Raw genomic sequence first — 27,434 nt, 5'->3', positions numbered from 1 at the left:
TACAGGAAACCAGAAATGTTGGAGAGGATGCGGAGAAAAGGGGACCCTCTTACACTGTTGGTGGGAATGTGAACTGGTGCAGCCACTCAGGAAAACTGTGTGGAGGTTCCTCAAAGAGTTAAAAATAGACCTGCCCTACGACCCAGCAATTGCACTGCTGGGGATTACCCCAAAGATATAGATGCAATCAAACGCTGGGACACCTGCACCCCGATGTTTCTAGCAGCAATGTCCACAATAGCCAAACTGTGGAAGGAGCCTCGGTGTCCATCGAAAGATGAATGGATAAAGATGTGGTTTATGTATACGATGGAATATTACTCAGCCATTAGAAATGACTAATACCCACCATTTGCTTCAATGTGGTTGGAACTGGAGGGTATTTTGCTGAGTGAAGTGAGTCAATCAGAGAAGGACAAACATTATATGTTCTCATTCATTTGGGGAATATAAATAATAGTGAAAGGGAATATAAGGGAAGGGAGAAGAAATGTGTGGGAAATATCAGAAAGGGAGACAGAATATAAAGACTCCTAATTCTGGGAAATGAACTAGGGGTGGTGGAAGGGGTGGAGGGCAGGGGGTTGGGGTGAATGGGTGACGGGCACTGAGGGGGGCACTTGTTGGGATTAGCACTGGGTGTTATTCTGTATATTGGCTAATTGAACACCAATAAAAAATAAATTTGTTATGAAAAAAGATTATATTCGATCTTCTTTCTCATTCTGCCCCCCTTTTTATCTTATTTATGTTTTGGTGGTCAATGTTGGGATTTTCTACAAGTATTGCTGGTTTATATAAATTTGGGACTGTAACATACAGAACTTAAAACACTCAGAACCAAGAGGATCCCCCTCTATGAGCACTCAAGGTAGACTACATTCTCCCTCCACTACAACTTCATCACTACCACCATCTCCCAAGTCCCCCCGCTTTTTTCTTCTCTTTTATGTTTTTCCCTCTTTACTTTAGCTTTCTTTTTTGTGATTCTTGGCCTTTTACTTTTTACTGTTTTAGATTTTTCACTTTAGTGGTCCTTTTGTTTTATTTTGTTGTGGTCTTTGTTTTCATTTTCTGGTCTCTGACCTCAATCATCTAGGATGAAATTTACTTAGGTCATGGATGATATTCTTGACTCAGCCCACTCATACAGCCATTCTGCAATGAGCAAAGTGACTAGAAGGAAGAATTCACAACAAAAGGAACAAGTAGAAGCAGTACTCTCTGCCACAGAGTTACAGAATTTGGATTACAATTCAATGTCAGAAAGTCAATTCAGAAGCACAATTATAAAGCTGGTGGCTCTGGAAAAAAAGCACTAAGGATTCGAGAGACTTCATGACTGCAGAATTTATATATAATCAGGCTGAAATTTAAAAATCAATTAAATGAGATGCAATCCAAACTGGAGGTCCTAAGGAGGGTTAATGAAGTGGAAGAAAGTGAGAGACATAGACAAGTTGATGGCAAGGAATGAAGCTGATGAAAAAAAAGAAACCATTAAGAGACCATGAGGAAAGGTTAAGGGAAATACAGGATAGCCTCAGAAGGAAGAATCTGCATATAATTGGGGTTCTAGAAAACACCGAGAGGGTCAGATGCCAGAAAGCATATTTGAACAAATCATAGCTGAGAACTTCTCTAATCTGGGGAGGGAAACAGGCATTCAGATCAAGGGGGTAGAGAAGGCCCTCCCTAAAAAATAAAAACTGTTCAACATCTCGACATTTAATAGTGAAACCTGCAAATTTCAAAGATAAAGATAAAATCCTAAAAGCCAGCAAGAGACAAAAGATTTTTAACTTATAAGAGGAAAAATATTAGATTAACATCTGACCTCTCCACAGAGACCTGGCAGGCCAGAAAGGGCTGGCAGGATATATTCAGGGTTCTAAATGAGAAGAACATGCAGCCACGAATACTCTATCCAGCAAGGCGCTCATTCAGAATAGAAGGAGAGATAAAGAGCTTCCAAGATAAGCAGAAACTGAAAGATTATGTGACCACCAAACCAGCTCTGCAAGAAATATTAAGGGGGACCCTGTAAAAGAAGGGAAACCCACAGAAATAATCCACAAAACCAGGGACTGAATAGTTATTACAGTGACATTAAATTCATGTCTTTCAATAGTAACTCTGATATTAATGGGTTAAATGATCCCATCAAAAGACACTGGGTTTCAGATTGGATAAAAAGAAGCAAGATCTATTTGCTGTCTACAAGTGACTCATTTGAGACCTAAGGACACCTACAGCCTGAAAATGAAAGGTTGTATGTAGAACCATTTATCATTCAAATGGTCCTCAAAAGAAAGCAGGGGTAGAAATCTGAGTCAGAAAAATTAAAGTTTATCTGAAAGACTGTAGTAAAAGAAGAAGGACACTGTATCATACTTAAAGGGTCTATCCAACAAGAAGACTAACAATCATGAATATTTATACCCTTAATGTGAGAGCTGCCAAGTTTATCAATTAATAACTAAAGAATACTTAGATAATACACTAATAGTAGGAGACTGCAACATTGCGCTCTCTGCAATGACAGATCTTCTAAGCACAACATCAAAGAAACAAGGGTTTTAAATGATACACTGGACCAGATGGATTTCACAGATATATACAGAACTTTCCATCTGAACGCAACTGAATACACATTCTTCTCAAGCGCACATAGAACTTTCTCCAGAATAGACCATATACTGGGTCACAAATGAGGTCTTAACCGATACCAAAAGATTGGGATTGCCCCTGCATATTTTCAAACTACAATGCTTTGAAACTAGAACTCAATCACAAGAAGAAATCTGGAAGACACTCAAACACATGCAGGTTAAAGAGCATCCTGCTAAAAGGTGAAAGGGTCAACCAGGAAATTAGAGAAGGATTAAAGAGATTCATGGAAACTAATGAGAATGAAGATACAACCATTCAAAATCTTTGGGATAGGGCAAAAACAGTCCTGAGGGGGAAAATATATCGCAATAAAGCATCCATCCAAAAACTGGAAAGAACTCAAATACACAAGCCAACCTTGCACCTAAAGGAGCTGGAGAAAGAACAGCAAATGAAACCTACACCAAGCAGAAGAGGGTTAAGATTCAAGCAGAACTCAATGAAATAGAGACCAGAAGAACTATAGAACAGATCAACAAAACCAGGAGTTGGTTCTTTGAAAAAATAAGATAGATAAACCATTAGCCAGCTTTATTATAAACAAAAAAAGACTCAAATTAATAGAATCATGACTAAAAAAGGAGAGATCACCACCAATACCAAGGAAATACAAGTGATTTTAAAAACATTATGAGCAGCTATACACCAATAAATTAGGCAACCTAGAAGAAATGATGCATTTCTGGGAAACCACAAACTACCAAAACTGGAACAGGAAGAAATAGAAAACCTGACCAGGCCAATAAACAGGGAGGAAATTAAAGCAGTCATCAAAACCTTCCAAGATACAAAAGTCCAGGACCAGATGGCTTCCCAGAGGAATTCTATCAAACATTTAAAGAAGAAACCATATCTATTCTACTAAAGCTGTTTGGAAAGATAGAAAGAGATGGAGTACTTCCAAATTCATTCTATGAGGCCAGCATCGCCTTAATTCCAAAACCAGACAAAGACCCCACCAAAAAGGAGAATTACAGACCAATATCCCTGATGAACACAGATGCAAACATTCTCACCAAGATACTAGCCAATAGGATCCAACAATACATTAAGAAGTTTATTCACCATGACCAAGTGGGATTTATCCCTAGGATGCAAGGCTTGTCTAACACTCGTAAAGCAATCAACATGATAGATCCTATTAACAAGAGAAAAAACAAGAATCATATGATCCTCTCAATAGATGCAGAGAAAGCATTTGACAAAATACAGCATTCATTCCTGATCAAAACTCTTCAGAGTGTAGGGATAGAGGGAACATTCCTCAGCATCTTAAAAGCTATCTACGAAAAGCCCACAGCAAATATCATTCTCAAAGGGGAAGCACTGGGAGCCTTTCCCCAAAGATCAGGAACACGACAGGGATGTCCACTCTCACCACTGCTATTTAACATAGTATTCCCAGCCTCAGCAATCAGACAACAAAATAAAAGGCACTCAAATTTACAAAGAAGTCAAACTGTCCCTCTTTGCAGATGACATGATACTGTTCATAGAAAACCCAAAAGACTCCACCCCAAGATTGCTAGAACTTATACAGCAATTCGGCAGTGTGGCAGGATACAAAAATCAATGCCCAGAAATCAGTGGCATTTCTATACACTAACAAGGAGACTGAAGAAAGAAATTCAGGAGTCAATCCCATGTACAATTGCACCCAAAAGCCTATGATACCTAGGAATGTACCTAACCAAAGAGATAAAGGATCTGTACCTTAAAAACTACAGCACAGTTCTGAAAGAAATTGAGGAAGACACAAAAAGATGGAAAAATATTCCATGCTCATGGATTGGAAGAATTAATATTGTGAAAGTGTTAATGCTACCCAGGGCAATTTACATATTTAATACAAAATCTATCAAAATACCATTGACTTTCTTCAGAGAGTTGGAACAAATCATCTTAAGATTTGTGTGGAATCAAAAGACTCCAAATAGCCATGGAAATATTGAAAAAGAAAACCATAGCTGGGGGCATCACAATGCTGGATTTCAAATTGTACTACAAAGCTACGATCATCAGGACAGTGTGATACTGGCACAAAAACAGACACATAGATCAATGGATCAGAATAGAGAACCCATAAATGGGCCTTCAACTCCATGGTCAACTAATATTTGACAAATCAGGACAGACTATCAGAAAAAGGATAGTATCTTCAATAAATGGTGCTGGGAAAATTGGACATCCACATGCAGAAGAATGAAACTAGACCACTCTCTTTCACCATACACAAAGAAACTCAAAATGGATGAAAGATCTAAATGTGAGACAAGAATCCATCAAAATACTAGAGAACACAGACAACACCCCCCCTTTTTTTTTTGACAACACCCTTTTTGAATTTGGCCACAGCAACTTGTTGCAAGATACATCTATGAAGACAAGGGAAACAAAAGCAAAAATGAACTATTGGGACTTCATCAAGATAAAAAGCTTCTGCACAGCAAAAGAAACAGTCAGCAAACTAAAAGACAACCTTCAGAAAGGGAGAAGATATTTGCAAATGACCTATCAGATAAAGGGCTAGTATCCAAGATCTATAAAGAACTTAATCTCAACAGCAAAGAAACAATCCAATCCTGAAATGGGCAAAAGACATGAACAGAAATTTCACCAAAGAGGACATCTACATGGCCAACAAGCACACGAGAAAATGCTCCACATCACTGTCCATCAGGGAAATACAAATCAGAACCACAATGAGATCCTACCTCACACCAGTGAGAATGGGGAAAATAAGCAAAGCAGGAAACCACAAATGTTGGAGAGGATGCGGAGAAAAGGGAACCCTCCTGCACTGTTGGTGGGAATGTGAAATGGTGCAGCCACTCTGGAAAACTGTGTGGAGGTTCCTCAGAGTAAAAAATATGACTCAGCAATGGCACTGCTGGGGATTTGTCCCAAGGATATAGCTGCAGTGAAACACTGGGACACCTGCACCCCAATGTTTATAGCAGCAATGTCCACGATAGCAAAACTGTTGAAGGAGCCTCAGTGTCTATCAAAAGATGAATGGATAAAGATGAGATACACACACACACACACACACACACACACACACACACACACACACACTGGAATATTACTCAGCCATTAGAAACAACAAATACCATTTGCTTTGGCATGGTTGGAACTGCAGAGTATTATGCTGAGTGAAGTAAGTTAGAGAAGGACAAACATTATATGGTTTCACTCATACAAGGAATATAAAAAATAGTGAAAGGGGGCAGCCTGGGTAGCTCAGTGGTTTAGTGTAGCCTTTCAGCCCAGAGCCTGATCCTGGGGTCCCAGGATCGAGTCCCACATTAGGCTCCCTGCATGGAGCCTGCTTTCCCTCTACGTGTGTCTCTGCCTCTCTCTGTGTCTCTCATGAATGAATAAATAAAATATTACAAAAAAATAGTGAAAGGGATTAAAGGGGAAAGGAGAGAAAGTGAGTGGGAAATATCAGAGAGGCTGACAGCATGAGAGACTCCTAACACTGGGAAACAAGGGGTAGTAGAAGGGAAGTTGGGTGAGGGGATGGGGTGACTGGGTGATGGGCATTGAGGGGGGCACCTGACAGGATGAGCACTGGGTGTTATGCTACATATTGGGAAATCGAATTCCAATAAAATATATATATATAAAAACCCAAAAAAGATTATGTGCCCCTTTGAGGAAGACGACAGCTTTACAAAGACAATACTGAGTGAAGATTGTATACTATTGGGATCTGGTCTGACCCATCCAAACCATTGGCCTGGTGAAGAGGGCTATTGAAGGGACTATCTTTAGAGGCCTGGGAAGGGTTAAGGAAAGTGACAAGGGGATTATGAAGCCCCAGGACCAACCTTGCAGAGCATTACCTAACTCAGGCCTCACCACAAAATAGAAGATGCTATTGCCAGAAAACAAGAGGGGTCACTCTTCAGGAGCTGGTCCTTTTGTAGGACACTGTGGCTGTGCTATAGGTCTGGTAGGAAGGGAACTGGGGAACAAATTCCTGATCTCTAGTCTGACTTTATCTCCCGCTAGTGTCTCCTATTGGCTAAGACCAACTAGAAAACACAAGAGAGTGGAATCATGGTGATGCATCCCATAAACATCAGCTTCTAGGGTCCTAGGATGGTGTTTCAGAGGGGAAAATGGAGAATGATTAGCACACAGGGTGAGAAAAAAGACAGGTTCCCCTTACCTGAGCTCCCTTCATCACTTCAATCATGGGCTGCTGGTTTCTGTGTGCTTTGTCTTGCTGGGGCTGATAAGGCCCCACTGACTCAGCCTTCTTACCTTCCCTTTTCACTGCTATTGCCACTACTCTGTTCCCATTTGTAATGATCTAGGAGAACCTTGAGATGGAAGGGAAACCCAGCTCATGGAGAGAAATTCTGTGGGATAAAGTCACTACTATAGTTGTCATCCTAGTACCATGGCTTCCTACAGAGACAGGTATCCCAAAGTTTCTTTGAATTTTATTGGGTGCATTTTTGAACATTATTCAACAATTAAAAATAGATAATGAATGCTTAGTATTAAAGTGTCAGACATTGTACTCCCCTTTAATACTCATGACTCCTTTAGGCCACAACTGTTTAAGTTTGTTGTCAAATGCAGTCGTGTAATTGATAGGATAATGTCATTTGCCTCAGTTCCTACAGCCACAATCTGAAGCCAGATTTGAAAAACCACAAAGCCCAGACTGCTGACTATCCTGCTATATTCAACCCAACAAGGCTCATTATGTAGAAAACAAAGCTTATGTGCTTTTCCATGTCCTTGAAATTCCTCTAATATAGATAGGAAACACATCCTAGTATTCTCCTTTAGATCCTGGAAAAGGAAAAAAAACAACCCAGAACTGCTTCTATCTTTTCAAAATATTAATCTCTTTTAAGCCAGGTGCCTAGATTCTAAATAGGACATTTCTTCTCCAGCCAAATACTCATCCTCTAGGCTTCTTGCCACTCAGAGCTGAAAGTGTTTTCCTTCCTAGAGATAACCGTTGCTTCTGCAATCTTATCCTCTATTTAGCCTCCATCAAGGGTGAAGGCCCTTGCAAGGACTTTTATCTAAGAAGACACACAAATGGATCTACATTAAGCAGGTTTCACCATTCAGGAATCTCTTTGTTTCCATTCTCCAAAGTCTCTCTTCTTCACTGGCCCATGTCCCTGCTTTGTGATTTTTGCCCTTCAGATTAAATGTTTCAGTTCATCTATTAGCAAATGCTGGCCTCTAGCTTAAATCTTGATTTACCATAGAACCTAGACAGTCTCAGGACTCCATCATTCTAGCTTTCAGCATCAACATGTCTCTTTCCAAGGAGCTCTCATTTTGAGACCTCCTAATATAATCCTGGGAGATATTACATAGCCTACCTGGCAGAGTCAAATGACTAAATAGGTAGCAGTCTGCCTCAGGTCATTTCATTTATGGACACAAGAACATTACTCTGAGTCCTATTACAAAGAGATACTCTTACATTCATTCAAATATGTAGTTAGCATGTGCCTGGCAAATTTTTTCAATACCATGAAAGTAATAACATGACGCTTCTAGGACTTTGTTCCATAGTTTCTTTTCTTTTTTAATAAATTTATTTTTTATTGGTGTTCAATTTGCCAACATACAGAATAGTTTCTTCTAAGAAAGTTTATATAGCATCTTATCAGTGAGCCTATTCTTTATTGCAGGACTTAAAAATATTCTTATTTTTTATTTGTAGAAAAGTTTCTACTGCATTTTGGGGCACGAGTGAGGTTCATTTATAAATCATGCTCACTTCTCATAATGTCTATTCAATATCTAGTCCCCTCCAGCTCACTGGCTAGAGTCCCTACATATCTGGCTTTCCATCCCCCTCAGCTCCATTTACCTGGTTGCTGTGGTGGGGAATGTCACCATTCTGGCTGTGGTAAAGGTGGAGCATAGCCTGCATCAGCCCATGTATTTCTTCCTGTGTATTTTGGCTGTCATTGACCTGGTTCTGTCTACTATGCCCAAAATGCTGAGAATCTTCTGGTTTGGCGCTGGGAACATTGGCCTGGATGCCTGCCTGGCTCAAATGTTCCTCATCCACTGCTTTGCCACAGCGAGTCCAGCATCTTCCTTGCTGTGACTTTTAACCACTGTGTAGCCATCTGTAACCTACTCTGTTCCACCACAGTATGAGTGAGCACTGTGGTGTGATTTTTGGGGGTGGCTGCCCTCCTCTGGGGTATACTTTACATCAGACCCCTGCCTTTGATAATCCACCTGTGGCTACCCCTTTACAAAGCTCATGTCATCTCCCACTCCTACTGTGAGCACATGGATGTGAGCACCTTGGTTGTGGTGACAGCAGGGGCAACAATGTCTATGGGCTGAGCTTTGGCTTTCTGGTCCTGATCCTGGAACCAACAGCCATTGCTGCCTCTTATATGATGATTTTCTGGGCTGTGATGGGACTGGCCACACCTGAGGCCAGGCTTAAAACCCTGGGGACATGTGGTTCTCACATCTGTACCATTCTGATCTTTTATGTTCCTATTGCCGTTTCTTCTCTCATTCATCAATTTGGTCACCAGGTGCCTCCTCCAATCTACACTCTAGTGGCCAGCTTCTACCACCTCATTCCTTCAATCCTCAATCCCACTGTCTATGCTGTCTGCATCAAGCAGATCTGAGAGAGGCTTCTCCAAATCCTGAAGATAGAAACCAAGATCAGATGACTGTTACTTCCTTCTCAAGTAAGCACACAGAGAAGGGATTGAAATATGGGGGGCACCTTGCCAAGATGTTAGGCCAGTGTTCTCCATTTTGTGTTTCCAATAGAATGCTAAGAATAGACAACTCTAAATTCTAAGGGTAGTTGATTTTTTTGTTTAACAACTGAAGGATATTTGAGCTGTCAAGGTAACATCATGAGGACATCAGTAATACAAGTAGCAATTTGCATTCTTACAGATGTCCTAACATGTTAAAAGGTTGGTAGTATTGTTCATATTTTACGCATCGGAAAGAGGACAGGATATATTTTATGAACTGCATATAAGGTTTCTAAGGCATGTAGATTAAATGCTTTAGCATTTATAACATTGTGTTATAGGATACACAGAAAATATACTGAGTAGAAGGTATATTCTAGAAAACTGGATTTCATTAAAATGGCCTTAATAAATAAAACATTTTTTATTTAAACCTTTATAGGAGATGCTGCTAAAAATATTTGTACTAAGCAAGCATGGAGTGTTCTAGGAGAACATGGCCTGGAAAAAAATGTCAGCTTAATGAGGCAAGACAACCAGGTCTCAACATGACCCTGTACTTCTCCTGTAGACCCACTCCCATCAGGTAGCCTGAAGCATGTGACGACTCCATGAAAAGAGCCTCCCCTTCCCACAGGAGCTCTCCCTGGGTCCATCTGTAGGACCCCTGCTCATGATGTGTTATCTTTTTAATAACTACAAAATAGGGTGAAGTTATGAATTCTATCGTGTCTAGGAACATTGGCTTTTCTTTCTAAATTATTAGCTCAGTATTTAGAAGTATAAAGCACTTTGCTACTTAAGTAGCTGCTGTTGAATAATTACTAATGTAATTATAACCACACTGTGTAGGCAGGCATTTTCCCTGTTTTGCATATGAGAAAAACTGACATTCCTAGAAGTGATAGAATTGTCCAAGTGACTCAGTTTACAAGAGGTAAAGTCAAGCAGTTTAAACCTCCAGAGCTTCTGAGTCCTTCTGACCCTCATTTTAGTCAGCCATGTAAAAGCCAAAAAAGCATCTTCCAAGGTCTGAATGGTTTTGCATTTCATGTTCCTTATACAGCAGACACTAAACTCCTTATTCCCACCTGGGAATGCACAGATCAGTCTCCTCTCCCACGAGTAGAGCTGCATTCAATCTAAGTTCAATTACAAATCCTTAACTATAACTGGATGGAAGATGTTGAGTATATGAAGCTTCGGGTGTACAACAAATGATCACAGAGCTTAGCATGAAGGGAAATAGTCAAGTACAAGGGAAAGATCATTACATGACAACCAGACAAACGGACTTCTCAGTTTGCTTTGGCTATTCCAGTTAATTGCCTCACTATTGTGATATCTAGAATGTGTCGTGTGATCATTTAGGGTTCTGATTATATTCATATTTCTTCTAATATATCTAACTTATATCCCATTCCATACTTCCATCATGGTGTTTAGCTTTCTTGAACCTTATGTCCAAGTTTGGGAAGAAGTCAAGTACTCTTCTCCATATGAATGGAAAAAGCAAATCATAAGCAAAGTCCTATTCTGCCCATCCCCACCATGGATGGGGAGCAAGGAAAGAGGTTTAAAGTTAGTTCTAAGTATGTTATCACTGGCTCTCAGGCCATCTCATTGAAGGAGTCCAAGAAAGGGCAAAGCCCAAAGACTCAGAACTATTCCTGAAGCTCTAGCATTTAACTACCAGATTAAAAATTGGAGACTAAACAAGAATTCTAACAGTTCTTCAGTGCAGAACATTTAGGTTTTCTGAAGGAAAATATGCTCAAGTGAGTTAGTCATAAACTTGGATCCAATTTATGGCACCTAACCTTCAGAATTTAGCTTAGCACATGAATTTGCCTTTATACTCCAAAGACTGAGTTCTGTCAGACTGGCTATGGAATACCATAGTCTCTCCTGCAATTCTAAGGTCTTACTTAAATTAAGATTTTATTTATTTATTAAGAAAAAGAACACACACATAGGCAGAAGGGGAGAGGGAGAGAATCTCAAGTGAATTCACTGCTGAGCACAGAGCCCAAAGCAAAGCTCAATCCCATGGCCCTGAGATAATGACCAGAGTGGGAGGAGGGGGGAATCAAGAGTGGGACACTTAACTTACTGAGCTACCCAGGTGCCTGTGAGGTCTTAGGTATTTTATTATTGTGAAGCCTAGATGTAGCCTAAGAGGCATTAGGTTGGCTACCTAACCAGAAAGACTAAGTAGTTTAGAGAGCAGAAACCATGGAGATTGTTGTGGCAGCTTCTAAATATGCCTCCCAGATTTACAATGGTAGGAGTATGATCGACTGCCTTAGATTTTGCTATCTAAAATCCATCACTGTATTCTGCCAAGGTCACCATTTCCTCACTGTCCCCCTCTAAGCCAATAACTAGGCATTACAACTAGGAATGTAAGGTAGGCCCAATTCCAAGATTCAACCCTTCTGATAGGTAACTATGGTTCCAGGTCTCTTTGCTGGCCTTGCTGATGACCATGAAGTCTGATCCTTTTCCTTCCTTAGTCTCCTGCAGTCTTTTACAGAGATCAGACTGGCATTGGATCTGACAGCTTGCCCAGCATCTGGGTCCCTATGCATTTCCCCTCATAGATATAGCTTCCCAATAAATCTCACCTGTCTAATCCTATCTTGTGGTTTTCTTTTTGGAGGACAAAATGTGTGCAGAGCAAGTAGAAGGTAAGATGGGGATCTGACTGGCTCACTAACTGCCTTGGTAGGTAATGATGCCATCCTACTTTGTGTACGGTATAGGTAGTCCTTCACACAAGATGGTGGCTCAATTGCTAAAGATTTCACTGGTGGCAAACTAAAACAACATCTCAGTACGGGAAAACATTGTTGCAGGCATGATGACAGCATTTGAAAAACCTGAGGATACAGCCTACAAAGACCCTGGTATTTGGTTTTCCTAAGTTGCACTGATGCCTTTTAAAATAGTAAGATTGAGGGTTATTAACAAGCAAAATGGATATAAATCTGGGAATTGTTACTGCAATAGTCAATCTCTTACTCAATTCCCAAAACTGTGCCAATTTGCAGATCTAGAACTCATTAACCCAGGAAGTACCTGGTTCCCAAAGGGAAGGTCTCTGAAAAATCATGATTCTATTCCATGATCCTCTGAGATCTTCTCTAAAGGTAACTATGTCCATTTGTTTAGGCTATTTTATACCAGGAAGAGAAAATACCCATACATTAGGGATTATTGAACAGTTTGAATTGACATGGATACTGAGAAACTAAAAGCATAGTTGTAGTACCTTCATTAGAACTGGGGCTCTACAGATTTCAGGTTGTATTACAAAGCTGTGGTCATCAAGACAGTGTGGTACTGGCACAAAAACAGACACATAGATCAATGGAACAGAATAGAGAACCCAGAAGTGGACCCTGAAATGTACGGCCATCTAATATTCGATAAAGGAGGAAAGACTATCCATTGGAAGAAAGACAGTCTCTTCAATAAATGGTGCTGGGAAAATTGGACATCCACATGCAGAAGAATGAAACTGGACCACTCTCTTTCACCATACACAAAGATAAACTCAAAATGGATGAGAGATCTAAATGTGAGACAAGATTCCATCAAAATCCTAGAGGAGAACACAGGCAACACCCTTTTTGAACTTGGCCACAGTAACTTCTTGCAAGATACATCCACGAAGGCAAAAGAAACAAAAGCAAAAATGAACTATTGGGACTTCATCAAGATAAGAAGCTTTTGCACAGCAAAGGATACAGTCAACAAAACTAAAAGACAACCTACAGAATGGGAGAAGATATTTGCAAATGACATATCAGATAAAGGGCTAGTTTCCAAAATCTATAAAGAACTTATTAAACTCAACACCAAAGAAACAAACAATCCAATCATGAAATGGGCAAAAGACATGAAGAGAAATCTCACAGAGGAAGACATGGACATGGCCAACATGCACATGAGAAAATGCTCTGCATCACTTGCCATCAGGGAAATACAAATCAAAACCACAATGAGATACCACCTCACACCAGTGAGAATGGGGAAAATTAACAAGGCAGGAAACAACAAATGTTGGAGAGGATGCGGAGAAAAGGGAACCCTCTTACACTGTTGGTGGGAATGTGAACTGGTGCAGCCACTCTGGAAAACTGTGTGGAGGTTCCTGAAAGAGTTAAAAATAGACCTGCCCTACGACCCAGCAATTGCACTGTTGGGGATTTACCCCAAAGATTCAGAGGCAATGAAACGTCGGGACACCTGCACCCCGATGTTTCTAGCAGCAATGGCCACAATAGCCAAACTGTGGAAGGAGCCTCGGTGTCCATCGAAAGATGAATGGATAAAGAAGATGTGGTTTATGTATACAATGGAATATTACTCAGCAATTAGAAACGACAAATACCCACCATTTGCTTCAACGTGGATGGAACTGGAGGGTATTATGCTGAGTGAAATAAGTCAATCGGAGAAGGACAAACAGTGTATGTTCTCATTCATTTGGGGAATATGAATAATAGTGAAAGGGAATATAAAGGAAGGGAAAAGAAATGTTGGGAAATATCAGGAAGGGAGACAGAACATAAAGACTCCTAACTCGGGGAAACGAACTAGGGGTGGTGGAAGGGGAGGAGGGCGGGTGTTGGAGGGGAATGGGTGACGGGCACTGAGGTGGACACTTGACGGGATGAGCACTGGGTGTTTTTCTGTATGTTGGTAAATTAAACACCAATAAAAGTTAATTAAAAAAAAACATTGAATATAGAATATTTGATAAGTTCAGCTCAATTTAAGATAAAGAATTATGGCTTTTATAAATTACCTTCATTTATTCTATCACTAAATTAGTAATGTAGTTATTTTGGGACACGCAATATACTTTCTAAAAGTAAAGTTGTTGATATACTCTTTTTAGTGTGCAATACGAACTCTAAGTAATCGATAAATATAAATCACGGTAGTCCAAAGTTTTCTGGAAAAGGAACAGAAATAAGATTTCTCAGTTACTACCCAGAACAAATGGCATAGGGGAGCTAATTCCTTGTGAAGTTAGAATAATTACTTCTTGGGAAATGTAAACACTGGCCTCCAAGGGTTATCTGTGTCACATTCCCACAGCAGGAAGTACATGAGATCTAAAAAATAAACGAGCTTCAGTGAACTGCCAAAAAAAAAAAAAAAAAAAAAAAAAGAACTGGGGCTCTACTCAAGGTTGTAGAGTCCAGTTAGTAAGGGAGTCCTGGAGAAAGTACAGTTCTCAGTATGCTCTGTTCCACAAACCCACCTGGCAGTCATTTATTCAACCACTTAGGTGACTGATTACAACTACAACACTGGAGTTGGAATAACTACTAGATGGTATACTGACTTGTGAGACATGAGTGAGCAGAGGGGAAGGCTGAATGAAAGTCTCCAAATACTCTAAAGTTTTAAAAATTGCTTTCCAGGTCCATGGTAGAGAATTTAAAAAGTAGCAGATATGTTTTTTTTTTTTTTTTTAGTTCCAGTTATAGGGAAAGGCTGAAAACAGTTTCCATTCACATGGAATAGGCAATAATCCCTATTTCCCTCAGGGGCATCTTAACTCTTTCTGTACCATACTATTATCTAAGAGGACTAGACATCCCATAGAACATCAGAATGATCCATCAATGACATGTTGTGTTTATTGGGCAAAGAAGTAGACAATGAGGCCTTAGTAGGATACATACGTTCCAGAGGAGGAGATAAATACTATTATTTAGGAACCTAGCACTTCAGTGAATGTTTTCAGAGGGTTCAATGGTAAAGAATCCTGGTTAGTCTCATGTACCAGAAGACATGGAAGGCTTCCCGCTTTGAGTAGGCCCAGAGCAGGAAAAGTCTCCATTGCAGGTTTAGGCTGTGGTGCTCACATTGCTGCCACTTAGGCCTTAGGACCTGGCAGACTCAGATGTTCAAAAGTATCAGTAATAAGAAAAACCAAAGTTTATGGAATTACTACCATAACACATGCCCATGGTATTTGAGTCAGGTCGTGTCATAGCACAAAGTTATCTAACTTTTGATAACTCCTGGCATGTCTCTACCCTGGTCGAGACAGAGAATTTGACCATAGGACCAATTGATTGTGCATCCAGAACTGCCCATTGTGAGTTGAGCCTGTCAGATCCACAAAGTCAAACTTGGACAAGTCCAGCATCAGCGAGTGATGGAATTGGTTCATCTAGGGTCAAACCTAGAAAGACCAGAAGGCATAAACTGCATGAGCCGGTATTCCAGACTCCTGTCCTCATTGGCATTTGCATCAGTCCGTCTCCCCTAGATCACATCAATGGCCATATGAAGGCATTGGTTAAACTGAAAGAGGAAAAAGCCAGAGATTGGCTTACATTAAGAGTTAGGAAGACATGGGTTCTGCACAAGAGATTTTAATAGCAGTGTTTTATCTTAGAAAAGGAAATAACTTTGTTATAGAAGTCTAATAGAAGGGGAAAGCAATCTAACATAGAAAGTAATAGACAATAAATGAGAATAAGGCAACGTTACATCAAATCAGGTACTTAACACTGCTAACCTCATTAGCTGGGGAAGCACCGTGGAAACAGCCAGGCTGGCATCCTGACTAAGAGGCCTGGGCAGAAGCTCAGTGGTTGAATGTCTACCTTTGGCTCAGGGCATGATCCCAGGTCAGGGGATTGAGTCCTATGTTGGGCTCCTGGCGAGGAGCCTGCTTCTCCCTCTGTATCTCTGCCTCTCAGTATCTCAAATAATTAAAAAAAAAAAAAAAACAGAAAATGAGTGGGAAAAATCAGAGAGGGTAACAGAACATGAGAGACTCCTAACTCTGGGAAACAAGGGGTAGCGGAAGGGGAGGTTGGTGGGGTGATGGGGTGATTGGGTGACAGGCACCGAGGGGAGCACTTGATGGGGTGAGCACTGGGTGTTATACTATGTTGGCAAATAGCACTCCAGTAAAAAATATACAAAAAAATTAAAAGGGGAGAGGCCTGAGCAGAGAGCCTCCTCCCCTCAGCGGTGTCTTCCAATAGACCATCTTCAAAAGAGCCAAATTTTTAGAGCAAATAGGGTTTGAAATGAAATATCTGTTCACCTATGTGCAATTTTGGAGTGAGCTGCATTTCCACATTAGCATGTTTCTATATTTTCAAGGAGCCTGGGGTATGTGGGTCTTCCTCCCTCTCAGATTCCATTCCAGGGGCCCAACTGAGCCTGGAGTAGGAAGAGATGTGAGACAACAGAAGGGCCAGTTCTGACCTGGTGGCCGGATAATATAGTTTGAACAGTTACGGTCCCAAGGTTATTCACACAGCACAAGTCTCAACATTCCTTAGCCTGCTTGTGTACATGCAGGTACAGGTGGTCATTTATGTGGGACAAATCACAAAAGTATCTATCCATACAGGACAGCATGGCCTAAAATGGCAGACACATTAGAGTTATATAAAGAAATGTCCCTGAGGCTTTGAAGGAGTAGAGGACCAGTTTTCCCAACTGGGACAACTTCAAGGTCAATTCATGCTCTGTGAAAGATTCTCCTCTTGAACCACTTGACCTGAGTCTTTAGGCAGGGATCCAGAAAGTAAGACAGGAGATTTAAGGCAAAGAGGTCTGAGAGGTATAAAGATGGGCATATGGGAGTTAGGCCCAAATGGAAGACTTTTATATCTGTATAAACACACATCAGAAGAGGCTCTGAACAACTAAGCCATTGATTGTGCCAATTGACATTCATCAGTGGTTAGCTCAGAACTGGTATGATGGGTTATTAGAGTGGCAGCAATAACAGCAAAGGAGACTGTGTGAGCCTAACCAAGTAGAGGTCCACTGACCAAGGTTGACTAGCAGTAGCAGCAGTAGCTGCATCTGAAGGTCGGCAATAGAGATCAATGCTGAAACCCAGACATACAACTATTATTCCTCAAAGAGGCCACTTGATAGCAAGTCTAATGCCCTGAATGTTTGTATTTCTAGTGAGATGTACTTTTGGGTGTGGCTTTGCCTTTCTTGTCCACAGAGCCTTGGTCAGCACTATTTTGAGGGCTTCATGAATGCCTGATTTACAAGCAGGCAATCCTGCATGACATAGTAACAAGAGTGGACATTCTTCACTGTAGGATATGCAGGATAGGGCTCATGGCCGTGGGTATCCACTGGAAGAATTAACAATACTTCACCAACCAGGAATAGTTAACCTCAGAACCCTGGAGCAGTCTTCTAAAGATAGCTAAAAGGCAACTCAGGCAACACTTCACAAAAGTAGAGTACCATACTTTAAGATGCCTATTTGTAGTAAATCACATCTAACCGGTGCAAAGTACCCAGCAGAATACAGGAGTCCAGGAACAAGAGGGGAGAATCAGGAATATTCTATAGCCTTTGATCTACTAGAAGACTTTCACTTCCTGTCCCAGAAACTCTTGGTTCTGCTGTATTGGAAGTTCTGATCCTCAGAAGTTTACAGCAAGAGTTCTGTTGAACTATAAGTTACAGTTGTCATCAGTCTGTGTTAGACTAGTGCTTAGGGACCAACAGGTTAGAAGAGGCATTCCCATACTGACAAGAGTAATTGATCTAATTGAAAAGGCAGCTGCATTATGCAATGCATAAAGGAAGAAACTAAATGAGAAGCCGGGGGATTCATTTGGGCATTTTCTAGTACCCATGCCATATTATAAGCAGGAATGTACATATGCAATGACCCCCAAATGAGAAGAGTATGATTACCAAGGGTTTAGCCTCCTCAGGGATGAAGAATTGTGTTCTTTCATCAGGTAAGCCAAGATTTGCAGTGGTGATAGCTGAGGGTAAAAGGAATTCCAAATAGACTGGGAGAAGATGAGAGACAGTTGTGGTTCAGATAGGTTTAGAGACTGGAGCTGCAGTTCTCCCTCCAACCTTCTTGTTCTAATTTACCCTCAGCAAGGGCCCATGGGAACAATGGAGATGTTGCTTCCAAAATCTGAAGGGCAGCTGTACAGTACAAGAATGGATTATGGCAGCCATGAAAATGTGCTGCTCAGATCCGACTGCGGAGAGTTTGACTGAAAGCCTCTATCACTGTGCTCAGAAATCCATGGTACTGCCTAGGTTCCACTTTCAGCGGTGGCTTCCAACCAATGAATGAGCATAGCACTAAAAGGCAGACCCACTTTTGAAAGACAGTGGACTCCTTATGGATGCCGTTGGCACAAGAATTCCTTATAGCCTTGCCAAGATGTTCTTAGATATACACAAAGACCTTCCTTCCCTTCTTACCTCCTTCTCAGATCAGACTTGCACTGTAATCTCATGGTTCTAGTCACAAGTACAAATGACTTTGTACTTTCCTTCACAGGCATTTCCCCCTGAATGAAACAACCTCTGACACATCTGTTCCATCTTGGCATCTGTTCTTTGGAGAACCTATTCTAATTCAGTTATGGGGAATCTCACTGAAAAATCTTCAATTCATGTTCCCAAGTCAGTCCTGTGGGAAGAGTTAATACCTCTAAGGAATATAAAGCCTTCTGTGAAAACTGATTTTCCAAAGACTGCTCAGACATTTGAGAATGAAGGCCACATAACTTTTATGATCTTCAGTATGCAGCTCAGCAGTGCCTTTCTTTCTTATTCTAGAACAGAAGATATGGGGGCCATTCTAGTGCCAGTGTAAATCTGAAATACCTAATGTCAAATGGGTCTTATACCAACTGAGTTCAAAGTTCAGCCTAAAGGCAGAGCCACTCTTGATGTTAACATAGGCACTCCTCACAAATCAGTGACGTTTTATGGGAAAGGCAACAGTGCAAGACTAGCCTAAGACTGCTCTAAAGACACGATTGCAACCCAGTTTTCCTAATTTCTCTGTAGCAGCTTGTTTTTATGTGAAGTCTGGTTATGGATAGAGAATTTAGGTTTCTACTCTAAGCTACTTCTCTCTCCCTCCCTCTCAACTCCTGGAATCAGAATAGAAGAGAATATAAGGGATATATTACCAACTGCCTAGCCCTTGCAAGGATAAAATTCTGAACAGCTTCGGGTTCTAAGAGTAAGCAGAAAAAGCAATTCTCCTGGAAGAACGGTAGCCACTCAGCTAAGTGTTCATTGTGTGGATCTGAGTTGTTAGAATCTCTTGTGTGGAGGTTCCATTATCCATCTCTGTTCCCCAAAGCTGTCTTCCCCTCAGCTCTCCTCTATACTCACTCTTAAGAGAATGTCAGTTATTTGTTACCTAAAGGGACATTCTCAGCCCCAAACCAAGGATTTACTATTAGAACATTCATAGTTAAGTTTTTCCACAGCCTTTGTGACACACAATGAGATTTCTGTTTCAAATACAATACAAAATAGCTTCCTACTCAGACTCTACCTCTATCCACAGAGTGCTATTGAAAGATTTATGTTAAGGTTTCAGCAGTGGTTGTAGGTAAATATATACACAAGTAAGCATATTTTTCAAAGATCTGCAACACAGTATCACACGCAAGTACCTCCAACATGAAGTCCTAGAAAAGCCTGTTAGTATCACAAGGGTAATTGTGAAAGACTGTTGAAGATTGAGCCCTGAGCATCTTTAAAGGTCTTTCCAGATGTGAGGCCACATTGCTCTTAAACTCAAATGGTAGGCGAGTGTAACTGCCGGTCGCCTTCCCCAAGATCAATCTCAAAGGTATCCTCTATGGGTACTCAAAGACGTTGAAACTCTGGGGAACACTGGGAAGGGAAGAGACCAGAAAGTTTTTTCAGTAGCTTTGGTCTGAGACAGGACATCCATGCACTCCTATGGGAAAATGCAATAGATAATGGAGTGTAAGAGCTTGGGTCTTGTTTCTGCCCTGCATTGCCTTGGAATAAGCAGTGCCTAGTTAACACTTGTTTGTGTGGAGTTAGTTATTCTCAAGTCCCATCACAGTAGTAGAGAGCTCTGTGCTGATTAAGTTACATGAAAAACAGGATACAACTAACTTCAAGAAACAGTATCTCCACCCTCTGACATTCTCAAAACTGTCAAGTGACCTAAGGAGATTTTTACCTCTAAATATTCTCTAGGGATCAGAGAAGGTTTTAATTTTTGTGTGGAATGGAAAGATTTGCTATCTATATTTGTTGCCTTGGGCTCTTGTTCTGGGGCTCATATACTTATTGGTGCTGGGAATCTGCAGTGCCAGGTGCATCATTTGGTAGTACCCAATACTATCAGGGAAATGAACTCACAGGGCAGAAGAGGTTTGAGAAACAATTATTTCAGAAGGAAAACAACTCCATGAATTGAAGTCCATTCAGAAAATGAGTTATTAGAACAGATGAACCACTACTAGCATCATTTACATGTTTGAATATGTTCATAAGACAAAATAGGTTTTAACCTGGCATAAATTTGACTTTATAGAAGTATATAAGACAGGAAACAGCAGCTCACCATCCTCAATTCCATTTTGACATTCTACAACTGCAGCTCCTTGGATCCCTCATCCCACAGAGATGTGAAGGATTGTTAAGAATGCTAAAATGTGTTATAGTCTGTGTTGGTAGCTATCATGGCATGGATTTCCTATGGGAGTCCAGTTATTTCAACTATAGAAGTCTAAGACCTTTGTCCCAATGCTCCAAGCCCAGGAACAGTCTCACAGACCAGCAGACTCGAAGATCATGAGCTCCTTGTACACAACATTCTCTTAACCCTGTAAGATAACTTACTGAAAAAAAGAGGGCAGTTCAATTAGTCTAGCCAGAAAGGGAAAAAAAAATCACACAGGAGATAACTAGATGCCTACCTTATTCCATATATAAAAGAGGGTATTATGCTGAGTGAAATAAGTCAATCAGAGAGGACAAACATTATATGGTCTTATTCATTTGGGGAATAGAAAAAATAGTGAAAGAGAATAAAGGGGAAAGGAGAAAAAAATGAGTGGGAAATATCAGAAAGGGAGACAGAACATGAGAGACTACTAACTCTGGGAAACCAACTAGGGGTGGTGGAAGGGGAGGTGGGCAGGGGGTGGGGGTGACTGGGTGACGGGCACTGAGGGGGGCACTTGATGGGATGAGCACTTGGGTGTTATTCTATATGTTGGCAAATTGAACACCAATACTAACTCTGGGAAATGAACTAGGGGTGGTGGAAGGGGAGGAGGGTGGGGGGTGGGGGGTGAATGGGTGACAGGCACTGAGGGGGACACTTGACGGGATGAGCACTGGGTATTATTTTGTATGTTGGTAAATTGAACACCAATAAAAAATTAAAAAAATAAATAAAACAAAAAAATTTATAAAAATATAAATAAAATTCCTCTGAATTAAAAAAAATAAACACATTAAGGACTTATATGTGAGAGTTAACTTTTTAATTCTTGGTAATGAAATATGGATGAATACATTTTAGGCCTGGGACAGATGAATTTTTAAAAACAAAATCTTCAAGAAAGTTAGAAATTAGGGAGGGGCAAGATGGTGGAATAGTAGGGGTCCTCAGCTCACCTGGCCCCACCAGCTTACCTAGATAACTTTCAAAACATCCTGAACACCTACGAATTTGACCTGAGATTTATAGAGAACAGCTGGAACACTACAGAGAAAAGTTTATTTCTAACAAGGTAGGAAGGTGGAAAAAAAAGTTGGGGAGGGGAACTGCAACTAGCAGGGCTAAAGCAGAGTGAGGAAAGCCTCTGAGGCAGGAAAGCCCAGCCCTGGAGAAGCAGGAACTTTAAAAATCTATGCCAGAGTTTTCTCTGACAGAAAAGTGTTTAGCAGGAAAATGGGACAGAATCACAGGAGGGGCTGTGAAGCCTCAAGATTCCTGGAGTCACTATAAGAGGAGAGGTGCCTGGGGGAAAGCTTACACAAACCCCCATCTGATATGGGTAAAGGGCTGAAGCACTGCAGCCCTCCAGGGCATTTGGGAGAAGCCAGTCAGTTACACGGACTGGCTCCAGATGTAGATGGCTCTACCCCGTTGCCTTTGGTGGGCGAGGGGGCGGGGGGGTGGTTCCTGGAAGCATGGGTTCAGCAGCACAGGGCCCTGGATCCCAGGGAACCCAAGCAGACAAGAGTAGCAATCCCGGGTTCCCCCTGGGAGAGGCAGAAGTGGGGAGGGCACAGGAAAGCAAGAACTCTCCTGCCACTGGGCACCCAGAAAGCTGTGCAGATCAGTGCACCTGCACCTGTCCCCAGGAGCATCTAGGCCAGTGAGGACTGGGAGACTGGTTAGGTACCTGTGGGGAGCTCGATTCCAGAGCTGGAATCTGGCCACCACCATTGTTATTTTTCCCCTTTGTTTCGAATTGTGCCTGGGAGAGGCAAGGCCTCTAGGGAACAAAGGCCTCACAGGATAAACAGCTCATACCGAGCCCAGCACCTGGCAAGGGGTGGGGAATTTCTGCCCAGGCACAGACACCTACGAATCAGCACAGCAGACCCCTCTCCCAGAACTGCTGAAGTACAAGGGAAAAGCAAGTTTACTGAACAAGCAGCACTGGAAATCTCCAGGACTGAGAGAAAATAGTATATAGAACTAGAAGGTCCTTTTCCTTTTCCTCTTTCCTCTAGGACTCTTAGACTAAAAATTCCAATATTTTCCTCTTTTCCCTCCTTAGCTACGATATTTTAACCAGCTCTTCATTTTTAATTTTTTTCCTTTTTGACTTTAATGTTCCTATAATTACATGTCTTAGATATATTTTTCACTTCTGGATTCCCTTCCATGTATTCAATTTTGGTAGATATAGGAGATATGAGTTTTTGTTCATTTTTTTCCTGCCCCCCCCTTTTACACAATGGTGGAAGTTAGTACCTTCTAAAACATGACCAACATACACCCAGAACCAAGTGGAACACCGTGTTGGTTCATTCTATGAGATTATATTCTCTCTTCCTTCCCATTCTGCCCCTGTTTTCTATCTTGTTTATGTTTTTGTGGTCAGTGTTGGAGTTTTAAGTAAGTATTGCTGGTTTATATAAATTTGGGATTGAGCATCTTCTAACATACAGAACAAAATACACACAGAACCAACAGGATCATCCTCTAGGACCCCTAAGGCTAGACTACCTTCACTACTACTTCCTCACTATTACCATCCCCCTTTTCTTTTTCTTCTTTTTACTTTTGTCTTTTTTCCTGGTCTTTGGCATTTTATTTTCACTACTCTGTTTTAAAGTTTTTCACTTTAGTGGTCCTTTTGTTTTATTTTGTTCTGTTCTTTTTCTTTTATTTTCTGGTCTCTGACCTCTTCAGGGTCATCTAGGGTTTATTTTACAAAGGTTGTGGTTGGTTTTTGACTCAGCCCACTCATACAGCCACTCTGCACTGGACAAAATAACAAGAATTATTCACCACAAAGAACCAGAAACAGTACTCTCTGCTACAGAGTTACATAATTTGGACTTCAATATGACATTAGAAATTCAGTTCAGAAGTACAATTAAAGCTACTGGTGGCTCTAGAAAAAAAGCATAAAGAACTCTAGAGACTTCCTTATTGCAGAGTTGAGATCAGTCCAAAATTAAAATATATGAAATGAAATGCAATCTAAACTGGAAGTTCTAAATGCTAGGGTTAATGAGGTGGAAGAATGAGTGACAAAGACTACAAAAAAAAAAACAAAAAACAATTAAGAGCCCATGAGGAAATGCTTAGGGAAATAAATGATAGCTTAAGAATATACATTCTAATTGGTATTTCAGAAGAGGCTGAGAGAAAACCACAAAGTATATTTGAACAAATCATAGCTGAGAACTTTCCAAATCTAGAGAAGGAAACAGTCATTCAGATCTAAGAGACAGAGAGGACTCCCCGCAATAAAAACCTTTCAACACCTCGACATTTAATAGTGAAACTAAGAATTTTCTTTTTGAAATTTGCCATGTGCGAGACAAGAGATTCTTGACTTATATGGGGATAAATATCAGATTAACAGCAGACTTCACAGAGACCTGGCAAGCCAGAAAGGGTTAGCATGATATATACAGGGTACTAAATAACATGCATCAAAGAAACTCTATTCTCAATGACAGACTTGCTGGATAAAGAGCTTCCAGGATAGGCAGACTGAAATATGTGATCACCAAATCAGCTCTGCAAGAAATATTAAGGGGTGAGGTTTTCCTTCTAGTCATTTTGCCCCAAAGATACAGATGCAATGAAACGCCGGGACACCTTCACCCAGATGTTTATAGCAGCAATGTCCACAATAGCCAAACTGTGGAAGGAGCCTCAGTGTCCATCGAAAAATGAATGGATAAAGAATCTGTGGTCTATGTATACAATGCAATATTACTCAGCCATTAGAAATGACAAATACCCACCATTTGCTTCAACGTGGATGGAACTGGAGGGTATTATGCTGTGAAGTAAGTCAGTTGGAAAGGACAAACATATGGTCTCATTCATTTGGGAATAGAAAAATTAGTGAAAGAGAATAAGGGGAAAGGAGAGAAAATAAACGAAAAGATCAGTGAGGTTGAAAAAACATGAGAGACCCCTAACTCTGGAAAACAAACAAGGGGTAGTGGAAGGGGATGTGGGCGGGGGTTTGGGGGGACTGGTGATGGGTACTGAGGGGGACACCTGGCGGGATGAACACTGGGTGTTATGCTATATGTTGGCAAATTGAATTCCAATAAGAAAAATAAAAAAATCAAAAACCTCCAAGACACAAAAGTTCAGGATCAGATGGCTTCCCAGGGGAATTCTATCAAACTTTTAAAGAACTAATACCTATTCTTAAAGCTGTTCTTAAGGACAGAAGGGGATTGTGTACTTCCAAATTCATTTATGATGCCAGCATTACCTTGATTCCAAAACCAAAGACCCCACCAAAAAGGAGAATTCTAGATCAATATCCCTGATGAACACGGATGCAAACATTCTCACCAAGATACTAGCCAATAGGATCCAACAGTACATTAAGAAAATTAATCACCATGACCAAGTGGATTTATCCCTGGGATGCAAGCATGGTTCAACACTCGTAAGTCAATGTGATAGATCAGATCGATGAGAAAAATAAGAACCATATGATCCTCTATATATGCAAAGAAAGCATTTGACAAATACAGCATCCATGTGATCCATTCCTGATCAAAACTCTTCAGAGTTTAGGGATAGAGGGAACATTCCTCAGCATCTTAAAAGCCATGTGCAAAAAAACCCACAGCGAATATTTTCAATGGGGAAACACTGGGAGCCTTTACCCTAAGATCAGGAACAAGACAGGGATGTCCACTCTCACCACTGTTATTCAACATAGTACTAGAAGTCCTAGCCTTAGCAATCAGGCAACAAAAAGAAATCAAAGGCATTCGAATTGGCAAAGAAGAGGTCAAACTCTCCCTCCTCTCAGATGAGAGGATACTGTATATAGAAAACCCAAAGGACTCCACCCTCAAGATTGCTAGAACACATACTGCAATTCAGCAGTGTGGCAGGATACAATTAATGCCCAGATATCAGTGGCATTTTTATATATTAACAATGAGACTGAGGAGAAATTAAGGAATCAATCCCATTCACAACTGCAAGCAAAAGCATAAGGTATCAAGGAATGAACCTAACAAAAAGGATCTATACTCTAAAAACTACAGAACACTTCTGAAAGAAATTGAGGAGGATAGAGATAGAAAAACATTCCTTGCTTAGGGATTGGAAGAATTAATATTGTGAAAAGGTCTATGCTACTCAGGGCATTTTGCATGTCCAATGCCATCCCTATCAAAATACCATGGACTTTCTTCTGAGTTGGAACAAATCATAAGATTTGTATGGAATCAGAGAAGGCCCCCAATAGCCAGAGGAATATTGAAAAAGAAAACCAATGCTGGGGGCATCAGAATGCCAGATTTCAAGCTGTATTACAAAGCTGTGATCATCAAGACAGTGTGGTAGTGGCACAAAAACAGACACAGATCAATGAACAGAATAGAGAACCCAGAAGTGGACCCTCAAGTGTATGGTGAACTCTTCGACAAAGCAGGAAAGAATATCCACTGAAAAAAGGACAGTGTCTTCAATAAATGGTGCTGGGAAAATTGGACAGCCACATGAAGAATGAAACTGGACCATTATCTTACACCATACACAAAGATAAACTCAAAATGGATGAAAGATCTAAATGGGAGACAAGAATCCATCAAAATCCTAGAGAATAACACAGGCAACACTCTTTTTGAACTTGGCCACAGAAAATTATTGCAAGTTACATCTATAAAGGCAATGGAAACAAATGCAAAAATGAAGTCTTGGGACTTGATCAGGATAAAAAGCTTCTGCACAGCAAAAACAGTCTACAAAACTAAAAGACAACCTACAGAATGGGAGAAGATAGTTGCAAATGACATGTCAGATAAGGGGCTAGTCTCCAAGATTTATGAAGAACTTATTAAACTCAACACTCAAACAATCCAATCATGAAATGGGCAGAAGACATGAACAGAAATTTCACAGAGGAAGACATAGACATGGCCAACAAGCACATGAGAAAATGCTCCGCATCACTTGCCATCAGGGAAATACAAATAAAAAACCACAATGAGATACCACCTCACATGAGTGAGAATGGTAAAAATTAACAAGACAGGAAGCATTTTGAAGAGGATGTGGAGAATAGGGAACTCTCTTGTACTGTTGTCGGGAATGCAAACTGGTGCAGCCAGTCTGGGAAACAGTGCAGAAGTTCAAGTAGTTAAAAATAGAGCTACCCTATGACCTGGCAATTGTGCTACTGGGTATTTACCCCAAAGATAGTGATGTAGTGAAATGCTTGGACACCTGTACCTCAATGTTCATAGCAGCAATGTTCACAATAGCCAAAATGTGGAAGGATCCTCGATGTCCTTTGACAGATGGATAAAGATGTAGTGTATATACACACAATGAAATATTACTCAGCCATCAGAAAGGACGAATACCCACCATTTGTTTTGACATGGATGGAACTGGAGGGTATTATGCTGAGTGAAATGAGTCAATCGGAGAAGGACAATCATAAAGTTTCACTCACATGGGGAGTATAATAAAGGGATTATAAGGGAAAGGAGGGAGACCGAGTGGGGGAAAAA

At 40.7% G+C, this 27,434-nt stretch overlaps 1 pseudogene; it reads left to right on the top strand.

Annotated features, from left to right (window-relative positions):
- The first annotated feature begins 8,432 nt into the window (after positions 1 to 8,432).
- Positions 8,433 to 9,368, top strand: LOC121475941 (annotated as a pseudogene).
- Positions 9,369 to 27,434: the final 18,066 nt, after the last annotated feature.

Source organism: Vulpes lagopus, chromosome 15 (genome assembly GCF_018345385.1).
Source record: "Vulpes lagopus strain Blue_001 chromosome 15, ASM1834538v1, whole genome shotgun sequence".
In the NCBI taxonomy this organism is placed as follows: domain Eukaryota; kingdom Metazoa; phylum Chordata; class Mammalia; order Carnivora; family Canidae; genus Vulpes; species Vulpes lagopus.
The sequence above is the reverse complement of the archived record's forward strand: the minus strand, read 5'-3'. Positions and strand labels throughout refer to the sequence as shown.